Genomic DNA, 12,442 nt, shown 5'->3' with positions numbered 1-12,442 from the left:
GGAAACTGCTACATTTATACACTGCTGTTGGTGGATATTTACATATGAACATCCTTAATGGAGGGCATTTTGACTATTTATTGAAAGCATTAAAAATTTGTATGTCCTTTGACTCAGCAGCTCCTTGTCTGTGTTAAGGCACTAATTGGTAGGCTTCCAAAGATTTTCATTTAAGAGTTGTCTTTGTAGTATTTTTTATAATAGCAAAAATGGGAAAAACTTAGGTGTTATATAATAGGGGATTGGTTAAATAAATATAGTGCCTTCATAGAGGGTAATACCTTGTAGCCAGTAGACATGATATAGATTTCTACTAATGACTTGGAAAGCATATTACATATATTTTTAAGTGTAAAAGTAGTTTATAAAATTGTGTAATGTGATCACATTTTTGTCGGAGTATACCTACATAGAAATCTAAAACATATACATCAAAAGTAAACTTTCAGTGAAGTCTAGAATGGTATACATCAAATGTGAACTACCAGTATTTTAGGGTAGTAGGGTTTTCAGATGAATTAATTTTTTAATTTTTCGGATGAATGTAATGAAAGAAAATAAATTTTAGAATAGATTTATAGAAATATTGCAAAAATGTTATAGAGTTTCCATATACCCAACACCTAGTTTTCCCTATTAATAACATGTTATGTTAACATGTATATGTCTTAACTTTTAGTAATCGTGTCCCCTTGGGATCCTTTTGGCTGTGAATTTCTTAGACTTACCTTGTTTTTGATGACTTTGATAGTTTTGAGGTATATTGGTCAGGTATTTTGTAGACTGTCTCTCAGTTGGGATTTGATGTTTTTCTCATGATTAGACACGTTAGAGTACATACTATCATCAACATGACTTGTCACTCTTGATGTTGATCTTGATCACCTGCCTGTGAGTTTGATTTTTAAATGTTTGCTTTTCTATAGTTTCTATTTTTTTATAATTTGTGTTACAGTATAAAAAGTATTCTGGGTATGTCTATCCATCTTTTATCAGTAGCTTTTACAATAAGCAGTACATTGACAAGCTTGATAATATAGAAAGAGAATAATGGAAGTTATAGTCAAAGAGATATAACTGTCTAAGTTGCTGGAGGAGCTAAATATAGAAAGGAAAGACATTAGTAGAGTATAGCTTGTTTTAATAGTCTTTAAAGTGTTTTAGAACTCTGTTCTAGGAAGAACAGCCTGGTAATCATGAATTAGATCTAAATTCAAAGGTGGGGAAGAAATTATTCAATTATGCATAACAGGATGAGAATATAAATAAGATAGGATAGGCTAATTAGGTTAATTTGTTTATTCAACATCCAATAATTAGTGAGCCCTACTGTATGCCAGGTATTATACCAGATCTAGGGGTTAAGCAGTGAATAACACAAAGTCTGTACTTTCATGGAATTTATATTCTAATAGATAGACAGTAAGCTAATAAAAATATAATCTTAGATATTGTCAAAGTGCTGTGAAGAAATAGTACAAGAGGATAAAGTGTAACGTGTGATGATGGTAAGTTTGGTGGTTCTTTTAGATAGGTTGCCAGGTAAGGCTTCTCTGAGGTTAGTGAGCTACCTTAACATGTGGACCACTTTAGGCAGTGGAATACTAATGCAAAGACTCTGGGGTGAAAATTAGTTTGGGATTTTCAAGGAAGTGCAAGAAGGCTAGTGTGCTAGAGTTTGGAAATTACTGGGGTATTAATTGGTGGTGATGGGGGACATGATATTGGGAAGTTGGTAGGTCTCAGATGGTATAGAGCCTTGTAGACTAGAAAGGCTATGAGTTTGTTTTTTTAAAAAATATGTCTTTATTGATTTCAGAGAGAGGAAAGGAGAGGGAGAGACAGAGATAGAAACATCAATGATGAGAGAGTCATTGATCAGCTGCCTCCTGCACACCCCCGACTGGAGATCGAGCCCGCACACCGGGCATGTGCCCTGACTGGGAATCGAACCCTGATTGCCTGGATCCTAGGTTGACGCTCAACCACTGAGCCACACCCGACCGGGCAAGGCTATGAGTTTTATTCTAAGTGTGATGGGATCCCTTGGACAGTTTTATGAAGAAAAATGATATAGCCCTGGCCGGTGTGGCTCAGTGGTTAGAGTATCAGCCTGTGCACAGAAGGGTGTTGGGTTCCATTCCCAGTCAAGGGCATGTACTTGGGCTGCAGGTTCCATCCCCAGCCTGTTGGGGTGCGTGCAGGAGGCAGCCAGTCAACGTGTCTCTCTCCCATTGATGTTTCTCTCTCTCTCCCTCTCTCCTGCCTTTCTTCCTCTCTCTTCATCTCTCCCTCCCTCCCTTCCACTCTCTCCAAAAACCAATGGGGAAAATATCCTCAGGTGAGGATTAACAACAGCAAAAAAGATACAATCTAATTTATGTTTCAAAGGATCACTGACTGCTGTAGAGGCAAGAGGGGCGGCAGGAGACCATTTTGGAAGTCCTTGGAATGATATGATGAAATATGGTGGCTTAGATCAGGAGAGCAAAGATGGAGGCAGTGAGAAGGAGTGAGATTCAGGGTATATTTTGAAGGTAGAATTTGCCAATAGATTAGTTGTGGGAAGGTAAGAGAAAGAGAGGAATCAAAGATGATTCCAAGGTTTTTAACTAGGGCAACTGGTGCTGTGTAAACAGAGATGGAAAACTGGAAGGAGCTAGTCTGGGGTTTAAAATGAATAGTTTAGTTGGATATGTTGAGTTTGAGATGATGACTAGATATTTAGGAATCGCCATTGTGTAGGGAATTGACTGTTCCAGTCTGGAGCCCTAGAGTCAAAGTGAGATCCCATTCATTTGGGATCTCATCAGAACATAGATGGTGTTTAAATACATGGATCTGAAGAGGGCTAATGACTGAGCCTGGAGACTCAGTTGAAAGTAAGGACAGAGGAATAGGGTACACTTAGATTTCTTTTGTGTCTGCATCAGCACACTACTGAGCAACGCTAATATGGTGTAATATTAAATAATGCCTTTGAGATGATTGTAATGTAACCTAGGCTCTTCCTGTTATGTGAACTGATTCAGGTTTTTTGTCACTGTATTCCTTGAAGATTTCCACCTTCTCTGCATTACCTAGGGGCATAACCTCTAAATTTCATAGCTTAGCATACCAGACCCATCATGGTCTGACTCTGCCTTTCTCCTCTTATCCCCTCTCCTCTTTAACACTCAGGTCATGTCCAGTGTGCTCTGACCAAATAGCCCTCTGCCTGGAATACTCTTTCTCTCCCTCTTCCTGCTCTTTGCCTCAAACCCCTACTGAGCCTTCAATGCCCAGTTTAAATTTGTTATGTAATTTCCCCAAATTGCCACAGGTAGAAGTTGGCTCCTCACTGCACGGTACTTCCTCAGCTCTGTGGTTTTGTACTTTATTTTATAGCAGTACAAAATCAGTTGATACTTTCACTGGCTTTTTTATTCATTTGTTTCCCCAGTGCTTGGCATGTGGTAGATGCTTAATCATAATGCTTTGAAAAAGCTTACAAGTTTTGTTTTGGCAAAAGGGAGTAAATAATTAAACCATATCTTACAGTATACAATCATATGGACCATTAGCTGAAATTTTTAGGTTTTTTATTTTTATTTTTATGGTGAGTTTTTGGTTTTAATGATATTCATTGTGATGGAATTTAGCCAGTACAAAGTTTAATGAAGTGATGTCAATTGAGAGTCTTAGTTCAGAGACATTTTAGGAATGTTTTAATCTCTAGGACTGAATAATGCTTATTCTTTGGAGGCAAGCTATTATAATCTTTCTTCACTTGCCCACTTTCCCACCCACCTTCTCAGTAGTCAGGAATTCTATTTTAATATTATATGTATACTTTGAGCTCTTTGCTGGAGAAGGAACCTAGTGTAATAAGTTCAGTAGAATCAGCAGTACTCTCCCCAGGAATGTCCATTAAACTGTTACATATAGGGAAGCTTAATCGTGTGAATTATAGGTATGAGAGTTTCAGTCTGTGAGCTCAAAGTAGGGCTAGTTATTTTGCCATTCAATCATAAGCATGTATTGAGCACCTACCATATATGAGCATTGTATGAGGTGCTGTGGGAGACATACAAAAGAAAAGACATGGTTCCCTGCACATGAATCCCTTATAGTTTAGTCGAAGAACTGAAACATAACATTAGAAAGGAATTTAATCTTAGCAAGCAGTGTATTAGTAAGTAGAAAGTATTGTGGTATAAATCAAGAACTTTGCATTTCTTAAGCCCATAATTATATTCTCAGTTATATCCAGTCTTATTTTGTATCAGTTTTCAATGTTTTGACTTGACCTGCAAGCTCTGTGATTTCTCCTATCCTTTAACATAACTAGTTTCAGTAAGATATTGATTGTTTTTTGTTTGATGTGATAAAAGTCCTATATGGAGAGTTCCCTGTCAGTACATTGCATTCAAACATTTTATTCTTTCACATCAATAAAGCAATACATAAAGAATGTCACTTATCCCTTATAAGTGTGCAGAGGCATACTTTCATATTTTATTATGTGTAGGTTTTCCTAGACACATTTTCTCCTACTTAAGGGTAGGGGGAGCAGAATATAGAACCTAGAGAACAAATTATGTGTGTGTATGAATATGAGTTTAAAAGTACAGTTGACTCTTTTTAAAATTTATTGATTGATTTTAGAGAAAGAGGGAGGGAGGGAGATCAATTTGTTGTTCTACTTATTTATGTATTCATTGGTTGATTCTTGTATGTGCCCTAACCTGGGATGGAACAACCTTGGATGACGCTCTAACAAACTGAGCTATCCGGCCAGGACTGTAACAGTTGACTCTTGAACCACATGGTGGTTAGGGGCACTGACCCCACATTAAAAATCCACATATAATTTTTGACTCCCCCAAAATTTAACTAATAGCCTATTGTTGACCATAAGCCTTACCCATAACATAAATAGTTAACATGTACTATGTATATGTATTATGTACTGTATTCTTAAAGTAGCTAGAGAAAAATATTAGTAGGAAAATGATAAGGAAGAGAAAATACATTTACAGTACTGTACGTATATTGAAAAAAATCCATGAATAAGTGGACCGGCACAGTTCAAACCCGTGTTGTTGCCCTGGCTGGTTTGGCTTAGTGGTTAGAGCATCGACCTGCGGACCAAAGGGTCTTGAGTTCAATTCCTGGTCAAGGGCACGTACCTCCCTTGCAGGCTCAATCCCCGGCCCCATTTGGGGCACATGTGGGAGGCAACCAATTTATGTGTGTCTCTCACATCAATGTTTCTCTCTCTCCCCCTCCTCCCTTCTCTTCCCTCTCTCTAAAAAAAAAAAAAAATCAATGGAAAAATATATCCTGGGAAGAGGATTAAAAAAACAACAACAAAAAACCCATATTGTTCAAAGGTCAACTGTACTTTTTTATTTGGATTATAAAAGCAGTTTTCTTCTCATTTGAGAAGATATGAGAAACATAGATAAGCACAAAAAAGGAAATAAAAATGTTCTATTATGCTAACTACTGCTGTTAACCTTACTGATATACTTCTAGTCTTTTTTTAAGTAGCAAATTTTGTTTTTTAGTAAATAAAATGAATAGGTCAGATACCTTTAGAAAGAAAAAAAAATTCCAATTATTTCAACCTTTTAAAAAATACATAGTAGTTTCTATATACTCTTTACCACCCTTATTGGCCTCCTTTAGTACTCTTAAAAGATGGTGCCCAAAACAAGATATAATAAAGTCCAGATTTAGGCAAGCCAGTCCAGCATATAGTGGAATTATTTCCTCTCAGGATCTGGATACCACACCTCCATTTTAGAGTTTTTTGCAGATGTGTCCCACTGTTGGCTTACACTGGACTTACTTTGTTGGTATTTAAAATTTCAGCTTTGCTAGCATAACAATTTTCAACTCTTTCTCCAGTAAATGTTTACCTGCTGATATAATAGAACTAACCAGCTTATCTTTGATATATTTTTGGTTTTTGTTGTCCACCGTCATTGGAAGAGGTAGTAAGTAGTAGAACATCAGAAGGTGGCCAGTCAGAGAATACAAGAAGCGAAACCTCTGGCAAGTCTGTACATTTTATAATTATTCTCCAAATAATTTAATGATAACTATACATTTTCTAGGTGCTTTCTTTAGAATTCCTGAAATGGTAGAAGGTAAATACTTGAATAATAATCAGAAACTGATCTCTTGTCTCTGTCTTCATATAGTATTGAAAACCTGTTTTGTCCTGTCCCTCTTCTGCCCCCCCAGGGAAATTGTAGTCTTAATCCTTATTTTCCAACACTATATCCAAACTCTTATCAGTCATCAGCGGTCCGTTTTTCATGGCTGTTATTGGCTCTTACATTCATAGACCAGGGATTGGCAAATGTTTGTTTGTTTGTAAAGGGCCAGAAAGTACATATTTTAGGCTTTGTGGGCCAGAGAGTCTCCCTCAATAACTCAGTTGTGTTGTTGTATCACAAAAGCAGCCATAGACATTACATAAATGAATGGGCATGGCTGTGTTCCAATAAAACTATTTATAAAAACAGACACCAGGCCTTGATAACACCTATCATATATCTACCATCTTTACCATCTATGAAAATAATTTTTCTTCAGAGTTTTTGAAGGCCTTCCTTCTAGCTTCCATTGTTCTCTTTGAGAAGTCTCCCTTGCTGTTCTGATTTTATTATTTTTTGGTTAATCCTCACCTGAGGATATTTTTTCCATTGATTTTCAGAGACAGTGGAAGGAGGGGGAGCAGAGAGAGAAAGAAAGAGAAAGATCAATGTGAGAGTGACACACTGATTGGTTGCCTCCAGCATGGGCCGGGGATCGAACTTTAAAACCAGATATGTGCCCTTGACTGGGAATCAAACCCAAGACCCTTTGGTTGGAGGGCTGATGCTCTGTCCACTGAGTAACACTGGCCAGGGCACTATTCTGATTTCTTGATCCTTTGTTTAAACTCATCTCTCCCCTCTTCCCCCCACCCCCCAAGGCTTCTCTTGGTTCCTCCTACTTTCTGTGTGCCCCTTACAAGTTACCTAAATTTTCATCACTTTTCCTCATCAGTACAATGGATATAATATCTATTTTAGCCTTGTTGTGAGGATTGATGAGAAAAGAATGTAAAGTGCTGCCTGGCCAGGTGTGGCTCAGCAGTTGAGCATCGACCTAGGATCCAGGAGATTGAGGTTCAATTCCCCGGTAGGGCACATGCCTGGGTTGTGGGCTCCATCCCCAGTTGGGGGTGTGCAGGAGGCAGCCGATCAATGACGACTCTCTCATCATTGATGTTTCATCTCTCTCTCCCTTTCCCTTCCTCTCTGAGATCAATAAAGATAAAAAAAAGAACAGTTGCTCTTATCATCAGTATCATCATTTATAAACTGAAATGCCTTTCTCTGTGGTTTTGAGAGTCCATAACTACCTCTTGGAACTGTGGAGTTCCTATGGTGTGGAGTCTTGGTTTCATAGACAAAATCTGGGATATGTTGAAGTGATACTACAGGGCTTTAGGGTTAAGGAGTGGGAATGAGATAATCCTGTAGCCCTGAGTTAACATAGAAGTTAGAGTCACAAAAGAATTTGGTGCCAAGTTGCATGCACTGAGTTTGGAAGGAGAGGTCAGAGGACATGTGTACCTTTCTCCTCCCAGGTGACCCCTTACCAGTATTATGCATGTTAGTGTAAGTCATAGTGTTTTCCAAGCTGTTAACTGTATTTATAGTTTTGAAATGAAAGCTTTTCAGCACTGCAGATTATTTTTAGTTCTTTTAAAGTGCTGTAACTGCCTTTTATTTTAAATAGTATTAGTTTTTGTAGCCAGTATTTTATATTGTTACTAAGCATGTAAGATAATTAGATCAATAGAAGTAACCAATATTGGTGCCATTTGAAATAGATTTGAAAAGAGCTCGTTTTTTCCAGATTGACATGTTTTCTTGCATACTTTATTTCCTCAAATTTTCCTTAAAAAAATTTTTTTTTGGGGGACACTTGCCTTCTGAGTGGCATGCTAGGAAAGACGTGGATAAGAACAGACCTGCATTGTCTTTATGGGAAATAGGGAATCATTATAAAAGTCATCAATTATTTATTTAAATGTTATTTTTGCTAAGCCTAAGATTACATGAAATATACTTGCCTTGCCCCAAAACTTCAGTGGGTTATTTTACTACTAGTGTTTGGTCCAACAGGATGGGAAATTCATACTCACTTCCAGGAAAATAGCTACCTTTTGAGGGATGCTTGCTTATATGCCATGCTTTGTGTTAAGTACCATTATCTAATTTAATCTCCTACCTGTTCTCTAATAGTATATTCTTAATATAGCAACTAGACAAATGCCGTTAAATAAGAGATGCTGTTAAAATGCTGTTAAAGTCAGGTCATGTCATGGTTAAAATCTTCCAATGGCTTCCTAAAGCTAAAATCTTTACACTGGCCTCTCAGGTTCTATATGATCTGGTGGTGCTTCTTTTACCTCATCTTTTACTACTTACTGCCTACTCCTAGCTCCAGCTCCTTAGACTCCTTGTTTTTCCTTGATCATGCCCTTTCATTACTGATTTCATCTGTTTGGAACACTGCCTGGCTTATTTCCTCAATTCTTTCATGTCTTGATTCAGATTTTGCTTTTTTCCCCTATCCCTCTTCTCTGCTTTTTTTTTTTTTTCTTTAGCACCTATCACTAGGTAGCGTCATGTATTTATTTATTTTGCTTGTTTGATGTTTCTGTTACTAAAATTTAAGTACCATAGGGCAGAGAATTTTGTCTGTCTTGTTCACTGCTGCTTACATGTCACTTAGAACAATGCTGATGCACAGAGTGAGTGCTTAGGGAATGTTTGCTGAGTGAATGATTAAATTGCTAAGATATTATGACATGGGCATTGTTATTACCTTTATTCTACAGATGAAGAAACTAAAGCTCAGAGAGGTTAAATAATTTGTATAAGATCACACAGCTCTTAACCATCCTGCTAAATGGCTTTATTTTGTATTATATCTCATCATGGCTTCTGTGCTCAGTCATAGGACATTATTTTTGTGTGTGTGAATATCATATACATATTCAAGTTTTTGTGTCTTCACTTATGTTGTTTCCTCACTGGGAGTATTCTTTTCCTTTCCGGCCTCCCATTGAGGTAGAACTTTATTTGCATAACAAATGGTGATTTAGAGAAAAGTCAAGGGTGTGAAAGTTGTTGGGGAGGTGGAGGGATGAGTATTGGATGACAAGGTCACATGGTAGGAAATGCATGTATGTTCTGGAAGCAGTTTGGCTAGAGTGGGGTTTTGTTTATTGGTATGATAGATGGTAAAGTTAGAGAGGGAGAGGATTATGGCCCTACTACTGGGAGCTTTGGGCTTCAGACTAAGGAATTGGTGGGGTTTTTTTGTTTTTTGTTTTTTATCCTCACCCAAGGATATTCTTTCCATTGCTTTTTCAGAGAGAGTGAAAGGGGGGAGGAGACAGGGAGGTAGGGAGGGAGGGAAAAAAAGAGAGAGAGGGAGGGGGAGGAGGGGAAAGAGAAACTTTGATTGGCTGCCTCCTGGGCGGGGGGGGGGGGGGGGCGAACAGAGCTTGCAAGTGAGGCATGCGCCCTTGGTCAAAATCGAACCTGGGACCCTTCAGTCCTTGGGCTGACCTTTAACCACTGAGCCAAGCCGGCCAGGGCAGGAATTGGGGTTTTTATCTTGTTCCCCCTTGAAGGGTTTTTGTTTTTCTTTTTTTGTTAATCCTCACCCAAGGGTATTTTTTTCCATTGATTTTTTTTTTTAGAGAGAGTGGAAGGGTGGGGGAGAGACAGAAACATCGATTGGTTGTCCCCCGACACACCACGACCAGGCCGAGGATCTAGCTTGCAAGCCAGGTATGTGCCCCTGACTGGGAATCAAACCTTCAGCCATTCAGTCTTCGGGCTGACGCCCTAACCACTGAGCAAACTGGCTAGGGCACCTCTTGAAGGTTTTTGAGCAGAAAAGTGATAATGTATAATATGGCTTTAAAAAATACTTGATTTTACTGTGGTGATAAGAATGTCTTCTAGCCCTAGCTGTATTGGTGCAGTGGTTAGAGCGTCGGCCTGTGGACTGAAGGGTCCTGGGCTTGATTCTCGCCAAGGACACGTACCTCAGTTGCAGGCTCAATCCCTGGCTCCGAGGATCCTCAGGTCAGGATTAAAAAAACCCCAGAACCCCCCCCCCCCAAAAGAATGGCTTGGAGTGGTAAGAGGCTCAAATCTGGAACACTTAGGAGATTGTTATAATGATATAGTCCTGAAGTGAGGTGTTAAGGACTGAAGTTTAGAAGTGAGAATGGAAATTAAAGCGCAGATATGAGATACTTAAAATATGACATAAAACCCAAACTCCTTACTGTGGTCTACATGATCTGACCTTTGCCTACCACTGTAATCTTATCTCCTGCTACCTTTCCTCTTATTTTGTATGCCCTAGCCACACTGGCTGTTTCTTCTCTTTGGCTGGAATGTTCTTCTTCAAGTCTGGTTCCATTCAGTTCTCAGTTTAAATCACCTCTCAGATCTTTCCTGATCACCAGTTTTAAGCAACCTCCCTTATTGCTTCATTCGTTTTCACTATCATAGTGCATAATCATTACCTGGTTTTATTTATTTTTTTGTTTTGTTTGTCCTTACCCAAGGATATTTTTTCCATTGGTTTTTAGAGAGAGCTGGGGCAGGGGGAGAAACATCGGTGTGAGAGAGACACATCGTTTGGTTGACTCCCTCATGAGTCCTGACGGGGAATCAAGCCAGCAACCCAGGCACGTGCTTTTGACCGGGAATTGAACCCTCAACCCTTTGGTGCATGGGCTGACACTCTAACCATTTAGCCACACCGGCCAAGACATCATTACCTGGTTTTAAAACCTGTATTTGCCGTAGAATGTCAATTCCATGAGAGAAGGGACTTTGTCATTTTCACTGCTATATTCTTGTACCTAGAAATGTAACTGGCATTTACTGGATTTGAAATAGGATTTGATAAATCACCTGAGTTGGAGGAGTTTGCTAAGTCCAAAGTTTTCAGGTTGGATATCTGTACCATTGATTGAAATAGAAAAGTCTGGAGGGATTTTGGTTTTTGAAGGGATGGTGGAGTCTGAGGTGGTGGCAGGACCAGTAGGCAGTGAGAGATGTTTAACTGCAACTTGTGAGATTGGTTAAGACTGAAGCTATAATCTTTTTTTTATTTTTATATTTTACTATAATGTAACATACATAAAAAACTGGACATATTTTAAATTACAGCTTGATGCATTTTTACAAACTGAGTATACCCTGGATTTAGCACCTGGATCAAGAAAGAATTATTACCAGCCTCATGAGGCCCCCTGGTGATGAGATAATTGGTATTTGTTCAGTATCCCCTTTGATTATCAACACTTTGAGGTAAGGGCCATATCTGCTTAACTTATCAAAGTGGTCTAATAAGGTGATTTTTGTTGATGATTGCTTAGAGGAGTGTTATTTTCATTAATAGTCAACCCTGGATGAGGAAAGCATTTTGTCTAGGATTATACTCTGCAGGACTTTCCGGTGATTCCATCCAGCTTTTGTTTTCCTTGTCTCTGAACTCCTATAGCATCAGTTTATTATACTTAATTTGACACTTCATTTATATTATCTATGGTTCTTTAATTTTTTCATGTGTTCAGTTCATATCTCTTATTAGAAAGTAAGTTCCTTGAGGTTGGGAACCTAGTGTTATACTTCTTTCTGAATTCTCTTAGGTGCTGTGACAGTGGTGATTAAGTAAGTGCTAAGTAAGTGCATCATGGTGAATTATTTTGAACAATGTTAGATTTATATCATATGTTATGAAGAGTTCTTCATAAGATAATAATAAACAAAAATAACATGTTAAATGCAAATTTATGCTTACCACATAGCAAACATTTTAAAAGAATGTAAATGTTTTGACAGAAGTTTTAAAACTTAAACTTTTATTTTTATTTTACCTGGTCTTAATTACTATTTGTGTGATACCCTATTTTAAAGACTAAATCCTAACTAAAAATATTTGAAAACCTTAGATCCTCCTTAAGTAAAGTTTAAAAAAATTAAAAAAAATTTTTTTAAAAATTGATTTTTAGAGAGGAAGGGAGAGGGATAGAGAGAGAGAAACATTGATGAGAGAGAAACATCATCAATTGTCTGCCTCCTGCACGTCCCCTGCTAGGGATTGAGCCCACAGCCCTGACTGAGAATTGAACCGCTGACTTCTTACTTTCTGGGTTGACACTTAACTGCTGAGTCAAGCCGGCTGGGCTTAAGTAACATTTTAATTACTGCTGACCACCCTATAAAATAGCAGAGAGCTGTTAGGTCTTGCTTTTGGTGACAGAACTAAACCTTTGGATTACATTACTGTTAAGGAGTGACAGGAGTGAATTAATATTATAATATTCCCACATTTATCATATTTTCATAAGTAGTTA

The sequence above is a fragment of the Miniopterus natalensis genome, chromosome 1, assembly GCF_054644295.1.
Source record: "Miniopterus natalensis isolate mMinNat1 chromosome 1, mMinNat1.hap1, whole genome shotgun sequence".
Lineage (NCBI taxonomy): Eukaryota > Metazoa > Chordata > Mammalia > Chiroptera > Miniopteridae > Miniopterus > Miniopterus natalensis.
This window is presented reverse-complemented; position numbering follows the sequence as displayed.